General features: G+C 40.0%; 1 protein-coding gene across 4 annotated transcripts in view; it reads left to right on the forward strand.

Moving 5' to 3' along the window:
• Positions 1-821: 821 nt before the first annotated feature.
• ttll7 (tubulin tyrosine ligase-like family, member 7) overlaps positions 822-16,875 on the forward strand; it is a 125,998-nt gene continuing 109,944 nt past the window's right edge. For 2 of the 4 annotated variants that reach the window (XM_071344489.1, XM_071344490.1), the window contains exon 1: positions 822-1,099. The gene's annotated coding sequence lies outside the window, so the exon portion shown is untranslated. Of the gene's footprint in view, positions 1,100-12,298; positions 12,373-16,875 lie in introns of all 4 variants that reach the window. The other 2 variants (XM_071344487.1, XM_071344486.1) reach the window with 2 other exon arrangements.

Below are 16,875 nucleotides of genomic sequence, written 5' to 3' on the forward strand. Positions count from 1 at the left end.
GGTGGTCATTGACAATGCATGGTCATGAAAGTCACAAATTCTGCAAATTATGGAAGCCAAACTAATGGAGAGAAAGTACATAATCTGCCCTTAAGAAAAGTTCACATTAACAGTGAAATATAATTATGATTATTGACATCTTTACACAAAAGTGTTGCCATTAATTCTCTCAGGAGCACCCGGGTGGTCCATAGGCTGTGTATCCAGAGACAGCGTATGCGCAAAGACAGTACAGTATGAAGATCCCCGGTCACGCTTGGAGGAAATGTCATGGCGACGTTGGCTAGCTAAACGCGCAGAAACACGTAATCGAGGCTAACGGTCGTCTTGCGCCGAACTGCGCATGTGCAAGCCGTCAAGTCAAACTCAATGATTCGAAATAAAAACAAAATTGACGAAAATGAGAACGTGTCAGTTTGTAAATTTCACGAGGTTTGAGTAATAACACGTTAAATTACCTAAGACATTGACTCGAACACAGGTTGGGCCTTTAGATTTCTAGAAAACTAAGAACTAAGGAATAATTTTTCACTTCTCAAACCTCGACCTGATCTGCTTTGTAGTCGTTCCCGGAAATCTCGCGATGTTGCGACTCTGCGTATAGAAACTCTGTGGTATGCGTAGGTTGCCATGTCTCCTGTTTACACTGAAACAGCAACTGCAGTAACGTTTGTGATTTTTATATTTATTGTAAAAACATACCGTTTCGTTCTCTACAATGGCCAAATAATAAAAATGTGAATAATAAAAATATCAGAAAATGTCATGCGCAATACGTCCGGTATTTGTCGTAAAGGGATAAATACACATTCAATTATTTACAACTCATGCACACCTATCGAGGAATTGGTTTCACCCACCCTTGGACGCTTTCTCAGGAACTGAGAGCACGCTATAGGACAAAATATTGACATAATTATGTGTATTTATAGCTACATGAAATATTAGGATTTCCTATTACCTATAAATATTGAAAGTTAGCATCTACCCCAACATCATAGAACCACGCGAGACTGCATAGGTTACTGGTTTCATCATCACCATTTGTTTCGGCTGATCCAAGCACTAACGTTAGCTACAACTGCCTGGATAAAATAAGGTAGCTACCTTACCCTTCTATCCTTTTCCCCTAAAATAACAGGGTTGTATCAGACTATTGTTCTTTCCAGCATGAGAAGTCTGCAAATATGATATTGTTATTCATGCATGTTTGGCTATGTGTCATCCCACTTTAGCTTACTGGAAGTGTTGCCTGCTCCTGTGGCTCTCTGGCTACTCTGCATGATGATAACGGGGGCCGTAGCTAGCATGCTATCTGGCTGGCTAGCTAGCTAGATGGCTAATTAACTAGCTACATGGCTAGGTCAATGTATACACACATCTTTGGTAACTGTACACTTTCGCATCATTTGGACACAATGGTGGCATCTATTTTTAAAACACACAATTACATAGTTGTATGGGACTCACTGACAGTTTGAATTTCATATTTGAAGCTAGCTATAACGTTAGATGGATGAGAATAATTCTGCAGTCAGCAGAGATGGCCAGCTCCCATTGACATAAAGCTAATTTATCATGTCTGTATAGTTTCTCTGCCGATCATGGGACACCTGCACAACAGACTATGTATTTCTAGACTGTATCTGCTCATCCTCAATACAACTATTCTGGTGACCCTTTACTAATATACAGGAACCTCCGATTTATCAAACTCCTTTCCTAGAACACCTTGAAGTAAGACTTTCTTAGGACACACGATGTTGTCAGGCAAAGGAGTAGTCTATGGCCTCGGGATGATTTGAGATGCCCAGGGGTGTCATTTCAGTTTACGCTATGGTATGCGAAGGGGGTTACCTAGCTACAGCCATCTTTATCTCTGAACTGTTTAGATACAAAGTTACGCTGTTCCCAGCATATGCGTCGATGCGCTCTCCATAAAGCCAGCTAGCCAGCCTTACAAACAGCCTTCCCTCCTGTTCCCAGGCGCCCGCATGGTCCTAAAGTCAGCCTCTTGAATCGCTAAACTGCATTTAATCAGGATTGGAATGATTTTAGTATTCTATTGCCAATTGTTGGTGTTGAGCTAGGGTGTGGCGACCCTTCCATACCCAATTGACTCACCTGGAGATGCCATCCGATGGCCTGGTAAGAATTTGAGATGCCATCTGGCAACAATATTATTTACAAGTTAGTTGAGAACAAATTCTTATTTTCAATAACGGCCTAGAAACAGTGGGCCTTGTTCAGGGGCAGAATGACAGATTTTTACTTTGTCAGCTCAGGGATTCGATCTTGCAACCTTCCGGTTACTAGTCCAACGCTCTAACCACTAGGCTACCTGCCACCCCGATAAATGGGTGTATTGCATGAATGATTGTCTATCACAAATATATTATTGCTCACTCTGAATAATATCAATATGTGAGTAAGTCATATTTTATTTCTAAGGTTGACGTAATATCTCAGCCTACTGGATGTAGGCTATACCTTGTTACTCTTCTGTGTCACTGTGAGTATTGTGGTTTATTTGTTGTCTAGGCTACATTATATTGCTACAATGCAATCACTCAGTACCCATCTAGAAATGACAATCCCCAGGGCAAGTTGATTATGCAGCTAATCAGTAAGGTTTCAAGATAACAAGTTAGACTGTCACATCCATAAATTCAGCCGGGTCAGAAGAAACCGGAAACGTCAGGTTTTCATGGGGAAATGACATACGCCTCACATTTTACAGTCCCCGGTGAAACATATACAGATGCCTATAGTGTCTGTTTTTCTTCGAGATGAAGTTCTTGCCACAACGTCGACAGACACCACATATCAATTTTGTTGGTGTCAACTTTGTCAGAGATTCCATTATTGCTAGGTAAAGCTAGCTTTTATCTGGCTAACAGCTAGCTTGCGCTCTGAAGTTGGTTCCAATCCGTATTATTAACAAGACAACGCTCCAACTTAACTCCTCTACATTTACTGGATTGTTTGAACAGTCCAGAAGAAATCCTCCCCTGAGAGTTTTTTTCTTTCTAGTCATGATCAGAATGTGGGGCATCCAGTTCAAGCGTTTCTTTTACATCTGGTACGTTAGGTTTATATATTATATGTATAGGCCTACTGCTTCATTTGTCTAATAGGGTAATCTATATAATAGTGTAACCTAGGCCTATTAGCCTATACAGTGCCTTTGGAAAGTATTCAGACCCCTTTACTTTTTCCAAATTTTGTTACGTTACAGCCTTTTTCTAAAATGGATTAAATAAAAAAAATACTCCAATCTATACACAATACCCCATAATGACAAAGCGAAAACAGGTTTTTATAATTTTTTGCAAATACAGAGTATTCAGACCTTTTGCTGAGACTTGAAATTGAGTGCATCCTGTTTCCATTGGTCATCCTTAAAATGTTTCTATGACTTGATTGGAGTCCACCTGTGGTAAATTCAACTGATTGGACATGATTTGGAAAGGCACACACCTGTCTATATAAGGTCCCACAGTTGACAGTGCATGTCAGGCTGTAACGTAACAAAATGTGATAAAAGTCAAGGAGTCTGAATACTTTCCGAAGGCACTGTATGTTAATGTATTTAATAATATTGTTTATTTAGCCTATCTATTCAGGTTTAAAGTAAATCACAAATCAAAGTACATTTTCTTTAAACAACGAGGCTATCAATTCGGCGTACTCCATCTAATGTACAAATGGAAAGTCTTCATGTTGATTTTGTATAGAAATTGTTTATTATTCTCATTGCCAAATGCTAATATCTTCTTGTGTGAACCAATGTGTGTGTGTGTGTGATACATTTTGAGTAATTGGAAATGAAAATGAACCATACCCATTTTTTGTAATTATTTAAGAGGTTTTACACTGCAAGACTGTCTTCAAATAGGTACAGTATAGCCTAGTCAGGCAAAACAGACGAAAAAGGTTAACTCACTGTATCCCGTTCAAATGCAGAAGTCCTGTTCTAATCTGACAGTAATCACTGGATTAAAGGGCAAAGCGTTTAAGCGTTTGATTAACAGTTTGAATCCATATTAATCTGTATAATCCATCCGCATGCTCTGTAAACAAAGCGCTGTTAATAACACTCTAGGAATTATGTTATAAACAATAAGGCAGGTCACTAAGTTCGATTTTGGTTCTAGACCCGAGATATTTATAGCCTAGTTTTTATACGATAGCTAGTTAGGCCTACAAATAGTCCGTCTAATAGGCTAGATCAGCTGTTCCAAGCCTAGCTGGTGTACATAGGGGGAGGGAGACCTTCCTTATTTTGAGGGGTAAAATAAAAACATTCTAAAACGATGCAAAAATCTGAGATGCTTTAGGCTAGAAACAAGTGTTAAAATGCCAGAGGAAGACGCGACTCTGATATACATGGGAATATATTTGGTTTGTCTCTATGACATTCAGAAGCTGAGGGACAACCTTTCTAAAGTCGAGGAGTCAAAGAATTGGACTTTGATTGGGTCGTAATCTTATACAATATGTGACTTTGTCACTACCAATTGATCTACTCACTTTCTGTAAAAGAGTATACACAGTATAAATAAATTCAGGGTTCATATAAATTCATAATAATACATATTTGGTAGCAGGATAACATTTGGGAAATCGGTTCTAGAGATGAATTTCCTTAATTATTATAATTATATTATTATAATCATTAAATAGCCTACCTAAACGATTTCATGAGTCTCAAAACAACATTTTCTTAGGTCCCTGAAATTAAACAACATCAAGCTGGTGGTATAGGCGATCTCAATAAACAATAAGAGGGCGTGACATTTTTCAAATGTGAAAAAGGGGGCCCTGGGAAAAAAAGGTTGGAAACCCATAGGCTAGATATTTATTCTTTGAGTTTTATACAGTACACAGAATATGAAGTGCTGTGTCTTGATATGACACATGTGCATGTACAGAATGTTACGATACTGCAGCTCAGGAGGTTAAGTTTAGAATCCAGCTGACCATCGGTTATCTCTATACCCATGACTTTACACCAGCTTCTTATATTAGCACATTATGAAGCCAGAGTCATATCGACAGTTTAATTTTAGACTCAGCGGCAACTTAAAACCGCTTGCTCCCTCCCAGTGCATGTGCACTGATTTCACTGAAAAGACGATGTGGGGATGACTACAGTAGCCTATAGATAGATAGAAATAGATTAGGTTACATAAGAGACTCTCCAACAATATGGAAATTATAACAAACTGAATCTGAATACAGTACATCAGTGACATCATTGATGTACGAAACATGTAGGCACGAAAAATGAATGCACTCGAAAAATGTAAGTCGCTCTGGATAAGAGCGTCTGCTAAATGACTAATATGTCAGTTTCATTTTCCCTTGTGTGGCAGAATTGATTAATTACTGTATAATACTGAATATAATCATAACCTATGCCAACCTATGCCAGGCAAATTAAAGCTGCTGGTTACCATAGCGACGTACATAGATAAAGAGATACATCTCTAAAGCACAGGGATCAAAATGTCCCTAAATGTTTTCTGCAACACCCCAAATTGACAGTAGAAAAGGCAGGGGACCCCACTTAGATAAATTATATTCCCTTAACACTGGCTGTGTGTTCATATTCTTCTATTCTATGTCCTGCAGGCTGTCCCAACACAAAGTAATAACATGATAGCAAGTTCTCATAGTGTAACGTAAACTCACTCACTTTTGTACATCGCCTTGGTCCGTACAATTTACCTTATTTTAGCGCCCCAAAAAACATAATACTTCCAGATCAACTGTAATGTCAATACCATTGTAAATCACAATTTCTCCCCTTTCCAACAGAATCAATTACATCACCCCCACGCTGCCCGTTTCTGCATAATTCAACAAGGCAATGAGCTCCGTCGGGTCTTTAAAAAAATGGCGGGTGGGGAAGCGAAACTAATGCGTGATAGTGAGAAGGAGAGATGTTGTGTGGGAAAATTGCTTTTTTTCACTCGATCTGTCCAACTTATCGCCTCTAAAATGTAAATAAAACACTATAAAGAGTTTATATAATGTGTCATTACATACCTATTTGAAGGTTTGTGTCGAATTTGAATCGGGTTTTTAGGGCGGTGCTAAAGTGATCTTAGAAGTAAACAGCGGCTTTGAGAATGATGATCGCATGCAATGATGACGCAAAAAATGACTAGGTATCCCCGCTTTCCCCCGTCACTGTCCATTTCTTGTTTTTAAACGATGAGAGAAGTGCTACACCTGGTGGAGTTGCTTTATGCGTGCTGTACGTTACGACATGACACGTCACGATGTAACGGAGGGTCAGTTTTTTAAACTTTTCAACTATAGAGCCATTACCATGTCGATCAACGCTTGAATAGAAACGTAGTTCACACCCCCGATTTTGAAGTCAACACAGTCGCTACAGTCCCATTAGTTCTCTGTAGCCTCGTTTGAATGTTGCGGTTGCGCACATTTGTACGGAATGGGGTGAGTTTACGTTAAAAGTTTCTTAATTGACACTAAAGGGTTGTATTTTATAACCACTTAATTTGTTTGATCCAATTAGTTTTTCTCAGGGGACCCCATTAATTTTCATGCCCAAGTTTACCCTAGATGGCGCTAAACTCATACAATACTACAGAGGTGCAAAAACAAATGTTTAGGCCATCCACTATTTATCACATTTGGTTACTCTAGTCTAGAAGTTAGACCAGAGATAGGAATTCCATTGGGCAATGAATGGAGAAATGTATAATGCCCCAACCAGCAGACTGTCGACCAATCGCTTTGACGTTGTCATGCTGCATTACGCGGTTGCTGAGCTAATCGTCATGCTAATGTTGGGTTTCTGAGGTAGCGCCCAATTGACTCCCATTCACTCCTTGAAGGAGAGCTTTCCTTGTCCCAGAATCGCTTAGAATGCACCATTGACGACGCATGGGCAATGTGCATATTGGGCATTAATACGATTCCTTAGAAGTTTCCCATCTCCCCAAAACTATCTCTGGTTAGATGTAGTTTTTCTAGCTATTTGTAACTAGCGTTAGTGCAATAACGCTAGTGAGCAATTGCGCTAACTCTAGTTATCAACTACCTTCAAACTGCATGCAGACATACAAATGTTATCCACAAGTCCATCTGACTGCGAGGAAGTAGATTTAAAGTGCTTCATTACCAAAATCCCAAACTGTCCCTGAATAGCTAGCATATCAATGTAACCTGTTGGTGGCTAATTGACTCTAATGTTAGCTAACTTGGCCTGTGAACCTGTCAGTCGGGTCAACATTCGCTAGAACAGTTTAAACTATTTTGATTAACTTACATGTCTGATATATTGGGGAAATCTGACATGTTGAGCAGTACATGATATCTCCCTCTGTGTCGACAGGTCGAGCCCATGAAAACTCCTGTTTCCAGGTCGGAATTAATTTTCTTATCCTTTTTCCTCGTATGCTACTTTTTTAGCAACTGGTTCAAGGTTTGGTATTTGTGGTGGACAATGGGGTTCTTTCTTGGTGCCTGGCCAGCTTTCGGTGCTTGTAAAAATCTATTTTATGAGACTGCTATCGCCCGCTCCATTTCCTAGAGATAACACTGGCAAGAGAGTAGGCTACACACATTTGAAAACGGAGGTAAAACCGCGGGCACACACACACAAGGACACGTGATGAAAGAGAGACTTCAGAAGAGCCACCCAAACTCGCAGCTCAGTTAATTTCGCCCAATCTCTAGGCTACTTGCAGGGCACTGATAGATAGACAAGTGACTCTGTGCAGAGATTGGGAGTTGACAGTGTGCAACACATCGCATCTTCAGTACACTTTCATCAAATTGATCTGATTAATTGTTAGATATTTTTTTGTGCTTTATTTTTTACTTGTCCATTCCGAAAAGCTCAGTCTATATTCTCCTTGTCCGGCAATTTTTTTCCCTTGTCCCAGGGGACAAGCGTTAATGTCGAGCCCTGCAATGATTCTCTAAACTATACTTGTTTTGTCACATAAACTGAAATTAATAAGCAATCTATTACAATTTTAGCAACCAGGAAATGGCGGAGCAATTTCTGCATAGTGTATCTTTAACTCGGCTTTAAAATCTATGGCAAAACTTGAAAATGGCTGTCTAGCAATGACCAACAACCAACTTGACAGAGCTTGATGAATTTTAAAAGAATAATGTGCAAATAGTGTACAATCCAGGTGTGCAAAGGTTGACCAAAACAATTACATTCGGGAACTATTCCGACCCCTTTTTCCACATTTTGTTACGTTAAAGCCTTATACTAAAATGGATTAAATAGTTTTCCCCCCTCATCAATCTACACACAATACCCCATAATGACAAATCTTTTTTTCCCCCCAAAATGTATTACAAATAAAATGAAATCACATTTACATAAGTATTCCAACCCTTTACTCTGTTGAAGCACCTTTGGCTGCGATTACAACCTCGAGTCTCCTTGGAAATGACGCTACAAGCTTGGCAGACCTGTATTTGGGGAGTTTCTCCCATTCTTCTCTGCAGATCATCTCAAGCTCTGTCAGGTTGGATGGGGAGCGTTGCTGCACAGGTATTTTCAGGTCTCCCCAGAGATGTTCGATCAGGTTCAAGTCTGGGCTCTGGCTGGGCCACTCAAGAACGTTCAGAGACTTGTGCCGAAGCCACTTCTGTGTTTTCTTGGCTGTGTGCTTAGGGGCTTTGTCCTGTTGGAAGATGAACCTTCACCCCAGTCTGAGGTCCTGAGCGCTCTGGAGCAGGTTTTCATCAAGGATCTCTCTGTACTTTGCTCCGTTCATCTTTCCCTCGATACTGACTAGTCTTTTAGTCCCTACCACTAAAAAACATCCCCAAAGCATGAGGCTGCCACCACCATGCTTCACCGTAGGGAGGGTGCCAGGTTTTCTCCAGACGTGACGTTTGGCATTCAGGCCAAAGAGTTCAATATTGGTTTAATCAGACCAGAGAAACATATTTCTCATGTCTGAGTCCTTTAGGTGCATTTTGGCAAACTCCAAGCGGGCTGTCATGTGCTTTCTACTGAGAAGTGGCTTCCATCTGGCCAATACCATACAGGCCAGATTGGTGGAGTGCTGCAGAGATGGTTGCCCTTCTGGAAGGTTCTCCCATCTCCACAGAGGAACTCTGGAGCTCAGTCAGAGTGACCATCGGGTTCTTGGTCATCTCCCTGACCAAGGCCGTTCTCCCCCGATTGCTCAGTTTGGCCGAGTAGCCAGCTCTAGGAAGAGTCTTGGTGGTTCCAAACTTCTTCCATTTAAGAATGATGGAGGCCACTGTGTTCTTGGGGACCTTCAATTCTGCAGACATTTTTTGGTACCCTTCCCCAGATCTGTGCCTCGACACAATCCTGTCTCGGAGCTCTACGGACAATTCCTTCGACCTCATGGCTTGGTTTTTGCTCTGACATGCACACTTCCCAAATCATGTCCAAACAATAGAATTTACCACAGGTGAATTCCAATCAAGTTGTAAAAAATCTCAAGGATGATTAATGGAAACAGGATGCACTTGAGTTCAATTTTGAGTCTCATAGCAAATGGTCTGAATACTTATGTAAGTAAGGAATGTATGTTTTTTCTTATTTTATAAATGTGCAAAAATTCTAAAAACATATTTTTGCTTTGTCATTAGTAGACATTGTGTGTAGATTGATTAGGATTGTATTTAATTTAATCCATTTTAGAATAAGGCTGTAACGTTACAAAATGTGGAAAAACTCAAGGGGTCTGAATACTTTCTGAAGGCACTCTAACCTACTGTCTTTGCCCTTTTAAATGGCTATAGATAACCAGAGGTCTCAGGAATGCTGAAGTGACAAGGCCAGAGAGTACCACATGTACAGGAAAGACCTGTCTGCTAAACCCCCTCCAACATGACTTTAAAGCCCCACTCTGTAATTTGAACAACAACAAAATGGCAAGCTTGCAATAAAGCTGAGGGATGGGGATTGATGGACAGTCCTTGAGGTGACCACCATGATAGTTTTAACCATTTAAAAAAAAGCCAAGTGTTTGTTTACAAAGACATTTTTCATAAACAAAAGCAACAACCGTTTGGTTATGATTGAGTTAGGCTAGACAGTTGAACTAAACTCATGAAGCATTTAGGGATATTCTTCAAGAATCAATGGGTAGGCTAGGCCAATATGACCAAGAACAGCTGTAAATATCAGAGGTGGGACCGAGTCACAAGGTCCAAGTCTCAAGTTGAGTAGAACGTCTCGAGTCAAGTCCAAGTCGTGTATTCTAAGAGTCAAGTCAAGTAAAAAAAAAAAGATATATACAGGCAATGTCTTGTTCAAATCTACAAAGCTTTGTCTATTTATTGAGGCTACCAAAAAAACGTTTTCATTATTTTGTCTACAACACATTTTGATGGTGTAATTTATTTCAACAACAAATTCCAAATGCAAAAGTTTCACAAGAAAATGATCACTTTCATGCCAAAAAACAGTAGGCCTATGCTAGTAATTGTTGCTTGATGCCCCATTGCTGGTGAACTTGCAAAGTAAACGGTTAATATTCTTGATCACCTAAATGTTTTGGAGCTGCATATTCATTTATGGCATCTCCCCTACAATTTGACATTTGCGCTGCACCCGATCCAATAGCTGTACATCAAATCAGCAATCTGTTCGCTAGCACAGTGGTTTCCATTTTTTTTTTGACCCGCGACCCCCAAAAAGGAGCTAGCACACGCACATGCACTCGCGCACAGGGTGAACATGCACCTACCAACGCTGCGCAAATGTGGCCTGTCATTACAGCCAAAAATGGTGATGCATTTTCAAAATGCAAGATACAGAAATAAACTGTTTCACATCAGCATTTTGAGCTGAAAGTCATTCATGTTAGCAGTCAATATCGACTACGGATATCACGTCCCATTGACACCTTCTCTGGGGTCCAGAGCAATCTTACTGGTCAGATGGAAAGCATGATCTGTCTGTAGGCTTTTTCTTCCTCACAAATATAATTATTAATTCACCAGAATATGTTACATCTTTAACATTTAAGTTAGTGTGATGTTACAGCTATCTTTAGACATATAGCCAAAATAATCAAATATTTCCCAGATTCAGTTTCACACTCGCAAAACCACAAAACCTTCTCACTGTGCTAGCTCAAGACTCGAGTCCACACCTCTGGTAAATATCACAGAGTGGGCCTTTAAGTGGTGTTCTCAGACCCCTCTATTCCACGTTCTGCTTTGAAAACAAGTTTTCATGTGTAGGCAGACATGCATAAATCCTTTGCGGAGATCCTTTTAGCTCTGAAGGGTCTTTGTAAAGACAGTGTTGTGACACTATTGTATGGCTCAGATTTTTATTAAGACATTTTAAGTATTCAACCTTTTGCTGTGTCTTTTTAGCTCCTTCTTGTGCAGGGAGACCGAGAAAAGGTTTTGAATCCGTAGGCTAATTTCTTGTTTTGAAATGAAGACGTGACCTATCTGTTTTATGGATTCTACAATGTGTGATAGAAAACGGTCAGCCTTCCTGTCTTGAATAAGACATGTGAGCCATTATTTTCATAAAATGAACATGACCAGCAGAGAACAGTGTTACAAAGTCCCAGCATATCTAGGCCCTGCTAATGGGACAGGATGGGGAGCCAGAGTAGCACTTTACTGCGACAGACCAACAAAACACACATTTGTTGTGAATGAGGGATAGAGAGGAACTGGCCTTGACAATGACTCCTTAATTCATCGGGCATTAGAGGGCGGGTATTGGCATGAGCTCACTCTGGCTCAGCGTCCGTAGAAACTCAGCCATTCGGCATGTCAGTGCCACCTTTCTATGTCCCTCTGCCCGTCTAAATAGTTTTCTGAAGGTTGTGGATAATAAGCAAGCACAAATCATGTTGTCAGGAAAATCAATAAAATAGAAGCCTAATAATGTGATAATCATTTAAATGGTATGGTATAATTTTTGTAGGACTATAGTCAATAAAATGACAAACATCTGGTTGTAAAAAAAGAAATGGTCGGAATTGTGCTCTGAATTGACGTAGAATCTTTCTTTGGTACCATACTATTTATTATCTTACAGGCCTAGCTCGTTTATAATCGTTCACTCTGCGTAATAGCACAGTGTAGCCTGAATATGATTCAAGTAGGCCCTCTTGTGGTTGTTCATGCAATTACCAACCCGTGAGGCAACCTCAGAGACAGAGGCGCAGACTGACAGAGGGGCAAAGGCAAACAGACAGAGAAACCTAGCAAGAGAGGGGCTGGATTATGAAAGCAGACTAGGCCTATACTTAGCCTAATAGACACTATTCTCTTTCTTTAGCAGATGCCATTACATGACATGGTTGCAAGATTGCAAGATCAAATGTTGCAAGATCGAATCCCCGAGCTGACAAGGTAAAAATCTGTCGTTCTGCCCCTGAACAAGGCTGTTAACCCACTGTTCCTAGGCTGTCATTGAAAATAAGACTTTGTTCTTAACTGACTTGCCTAGTTAAATAAAGGTTAAAAACCCCTAAAAAGAACATAACAGTAACAGCTGCCATTTAACCCAGGACTTGTCCTTGACCTGCTTAAGGGTTGCTTAGTCCTTGGAATAAATAAGTAGGCTAGGCCTTGTAACGTGTAATAGAATCCGATTTTATTGAATTAAACCGTTATTCTTTCACTCATACCCTCTCCGTACAAATGAGGAGACTCCTGCACATATAAAGTGCTTACCTGTAACTCTTTCTACAGTACTTTACACCTACCCCATGCTCTCTCCACCCCATCCCCCTACTGTCTAGGTAGAGGGCCCAGCCGTGTGGGGCTGGGTCAGCTTTGGGCTCACACAATAGCAGATGCACACAGTAACAGACACATACAGACAGATGCATACAGTAGTAGATTAATAGATGAGTTTGTACTAGAGGTCGACCGATTATGATTTTTCAACGCCGATATTGATACCGATTATTGGAGGGCCAAAGAAAGCCTATACCGATTAATCGGCCAATTTTTATATATTTATTTGTAATGATGACAATTACAACAATACTGAATGAGCAATGAACACTTATTTTAACTTAATATAATACATTAATAAAATCTATTTAGTCTCAAATAAAAAATGAAACATGTTCAATTTGGTTTAAATAATGCAAAAACAAAGTGTTGGAGAAGAAAGTAAAAGTGCAATATGTGCCATGTAAAAAAGCTAACGTTCCTTGCTCAGAACATGAGAACATATGAAAGCTGGTGGTTCCTTTTAACATGAGTCTTCAATATTCCCATGTAAGAAGTTTTAGGTTTTAGTTATTATAGGACTATTTCTCTCTATACCCTTTGTATTTCATATACCTTTGACTATTAGATGTTCTAATAGGTACTTTAGTATTGCCAGCCTAATCTCGGGATTTGATAGGCTTCGAAGTTATAAACAGCGCAATGCTTGAGCATTGCGAAGAGCTGCTGGCAAACACAGTACAGTGCTGTTTGAATGAATACCTACGAGCCTGCTGCTGCCTAGCACCGCTCAGTCAGACTGCTCTATCAAATCATAGACTTAATTATAATATAATAACACACAGAAATACAAGCCTTAGGTGTCAGGACCCGGTGCGAGAAACAGTCACTAATAATCGTCAGAACCCAGAAGATGAGGCAGACACAGCAGTACTAGAGATGGTGGTTTAATTAAAGAACAAAATCTTCAGGCAAAGAAACTAAATCCACAATGTCCAAAAATAAAGCCAAGAGGCACAAAAATGGAAATCCTCCAAAATACAAAAGAAACTCCACAAAGTGGTAAAAAACAGCAGGGAAAAAACAAACCTCAAAATATACACAAGAACTAAACCAGAGAACCTCTGGAAAATCCAATAAAAGAAATATCTGTAAAGAACAAGGCTTGGGCTGAGGCTGGGTGCTAACTTACAAACACTGAGCAAGGAACTGAGGAACACACAGGGTTTAAATACTAACAAGGGAATGACCTACAGGTGCAAACAATAATTAGAGCAAGAAAAACAAAAGGTACAAAAAAGGTGCAATGGGGACATCTAGTGACCAAAACCCGAACAGTCTTGGCCAAAACCTGACATTAGGTCATTAATATGGTCAAATCCGGAAACTATCATTTCGAAAACAAAACGTTTATTCTTTCAGTGAAATACGGAACCGTTCCTTATTTTATCTAACAGGTGGCATCCATAAGTCTAAATATTGCTGTTAGATTGCACAACCTTCAATGTTATGTCATAATTACGTAAAATTCTGGCAAATTAGTACGCAACGAGCCAGGCGGCCCAAACTGTTGCATATACCCTGACTCTGCGTGCAATGAACGCAAGAGAAGTGACACAATTTCCCTAGTTTAATATTGCCTGCTAACCTGAATTTCTTTTAACTAAATATGCAGGTCTAAAACAATATACTTCTGTTTATTGGTTTTAAGAAAGGCATTGATGTTTATGGTTAGGTACATTCGTGCAGTGATTGTGCTTTTTTCGCAAATGCGCTTTTTTAAATCATCCCCCGTTTGGCGAAGTTGGCTGTCTTTGTTAGGAAGAAATAGTCTTCACACAGTTCGCAACGAGCCAGGCGGCCCAAACTGCTGCATATACCCTGACTCTGTTGCACAGAACGCAAGAGAAATGACACAATTTCCCTAGTTAAAGAAATTCATGTTAGCAGGCATATTAACTAAATATGCAGGTTTAAAAATATATACTTATGTATTGATTTTAAGAAAGGCGTTGATGTTTATGGTTAGGTACACATTGGTGCAACGACAGTGCTTTTTTCGCGAATGCGCTTGTTAAATCACCCGTTTGGCGAGGTAGGATATGATTCAATGATAAATTAACAGGCACCGCACCGATTATATGCAACGCAGGACAAGCTAGATAAACTAGTAATATCATCAACCATGTGTAGTTAACTAGTGATTATGTTAAGATTTATATATTTTTTATAAGATACGTTTAATGCTAGCTAGCACCTTACCGTGGCTCCTTGCTGCACTCGCATAACAGGTAGTCAGCCTGCCACGCAGTTTCCTCGTGGAGTGCAATGTAATCGGCCATGATCGGTGTCCAAAAATGCCGATATACCGATTGGCCATTCCGATTAATCGGTCGACCTCTAGTTTGTACTCCCTGGGGAGAGCTGGAGTGGAGAGCTGGAGTCTGTCTGTCTGTCCGCCTGCCTGGGATTTGTCTTTTGAGAAACACCTACCTGAGGTAGAATGAAACACAACCATGTTTTTTCACAGCTCTTATGTTTCCCAAACAGCTCTTATGTTTCCCAGCTTTGATGCACCTGTATTGACTTCGCCTTCTGGATGGTAGCTGAGTGAACAGGCCGTGGCTCGGGTGGTTGATGTCCTTGATTTGTCTTTTTGGCCTTCCTGTGACATCGGGTGCTGTAGGTGTCCTGAAATTGTTGCATGTTGCGTTTATATCTTTGTTCAGTATAGTTTCAGTGGGGGAAAAGAGGGAGACGTTGTTGATATGCTGTAATTGTGTGAATGGGATTTAAACATGGACACACATTGAAAAGCTATTTGTCTTCAGGTATTCAAACAGAACCGAGGCATGGCAGTGCCACTCATAGTCCTAGATCAGGATTTCCGTAAGCCAGTAATAGCCGGCTTTTGGCCCCGAAAAAAGACGATAAATAAAATTGCTGCCTGCCAATTGTCCGGGAGAAAAAAACAATCCCGTTGAGAAATAATGCTTTTTAGCCTAGAGCTGCTTATACAGCTCAAATGGCGGTTTGCTGCTGCTGGAGTGAAACATGTACTTTAATAAGCCCAATCAACAATTTTAAAGGCATACTAAAACAAGGCATATAAAAAAACGCCCAAAATAGCCGATACCGATTAATTGGCCAATTTTTATATATTTATTTGTAATGGTGACAATTACAACAATACTGAATGAGCAATGAACACTTATTTTAACTTAATATAATACATCAATAAAATCAATTTAACCTCAAATAAATAATGAAATATGTTCAATTTGGTTTAAATAATGCAAAAACAAAGTGTTGGAGAAGAAAGTAAAAGTGCAATATGTGCCATGTAAGAAAGCTAAAGTTTAAATTCCTTGCTCAGAACATGAGAACATATGAAAGCTGGTGGTTCCTTTTACATTTACATTTTACATTTAAGTCATTTAGCAGACGCTCTTATCCAGAGCGACTTACAAATTGGTGCATTCACCTTATGACTTTTGACATGAGTCTTCAATATTCCCAGGTAAGAAGTTTTAGGTTGTAGTTGTTATAGGAATTATAGGACTATTTCTCTCTATACGATTTGTATTTCATATACCTTTGACTATTGGATGTTCTTATAGGCACTTTAGTATTGCCAGTGTAACAGTATAGCTTCCATCCCTCTCCTCGCCGCTACCTGGGCTCGAACCAGGAACACATCGACAACAGCCACCCTCGAAGCAGCGTTACCCATGCAGAGCAAGGGGAACAACTACTCCAAGTCTCAGAGCGAGTGACGTTTGAAACGTTAGCGCACCCCGCTAACTAGCTAGCCATTTCACATCGGTTACACCAGCCTCATCTCGGGAGTTGATAGGCTTGAAGTCATAAACAGCGCAATACTTGAAGCATTGCGAAGAGCTGCTGGCAAAACGCATGAAAGTGCTGTTTGAATGAATGCTTACGAGCCTGCTGGTGCCTACCATCGCTCAGTCAGACTGCTCTATCAAATCATAGAATTAATTATAACATAATAACACACAGAAATACGAGCCTTAGGTCATTAATATGGTCGAATCCGGAAACTATCATCTCGAAAACAAAACGTTTATTCTTTCAGTGAAATACGGAACCGTTCCGTATTTTATCTAACGGGTGGCATCCATAAGTCTAAATATTCCTGTTACATTGCAC

Source organism: Salvelinus alpinus, chromosome 16, assembly GCF_045679555.1.
Source record: "Salvelinus alpinus chromosome 16, SLU_Salpinus.1, whole genome shotgun sequence".
Lineage (NCBI taxonomy): Eukaryota > Metazoa > Chordata > Actinopteri > Salmoniformes > Salmonidae > Salvelinus > Salvelinus alpinus.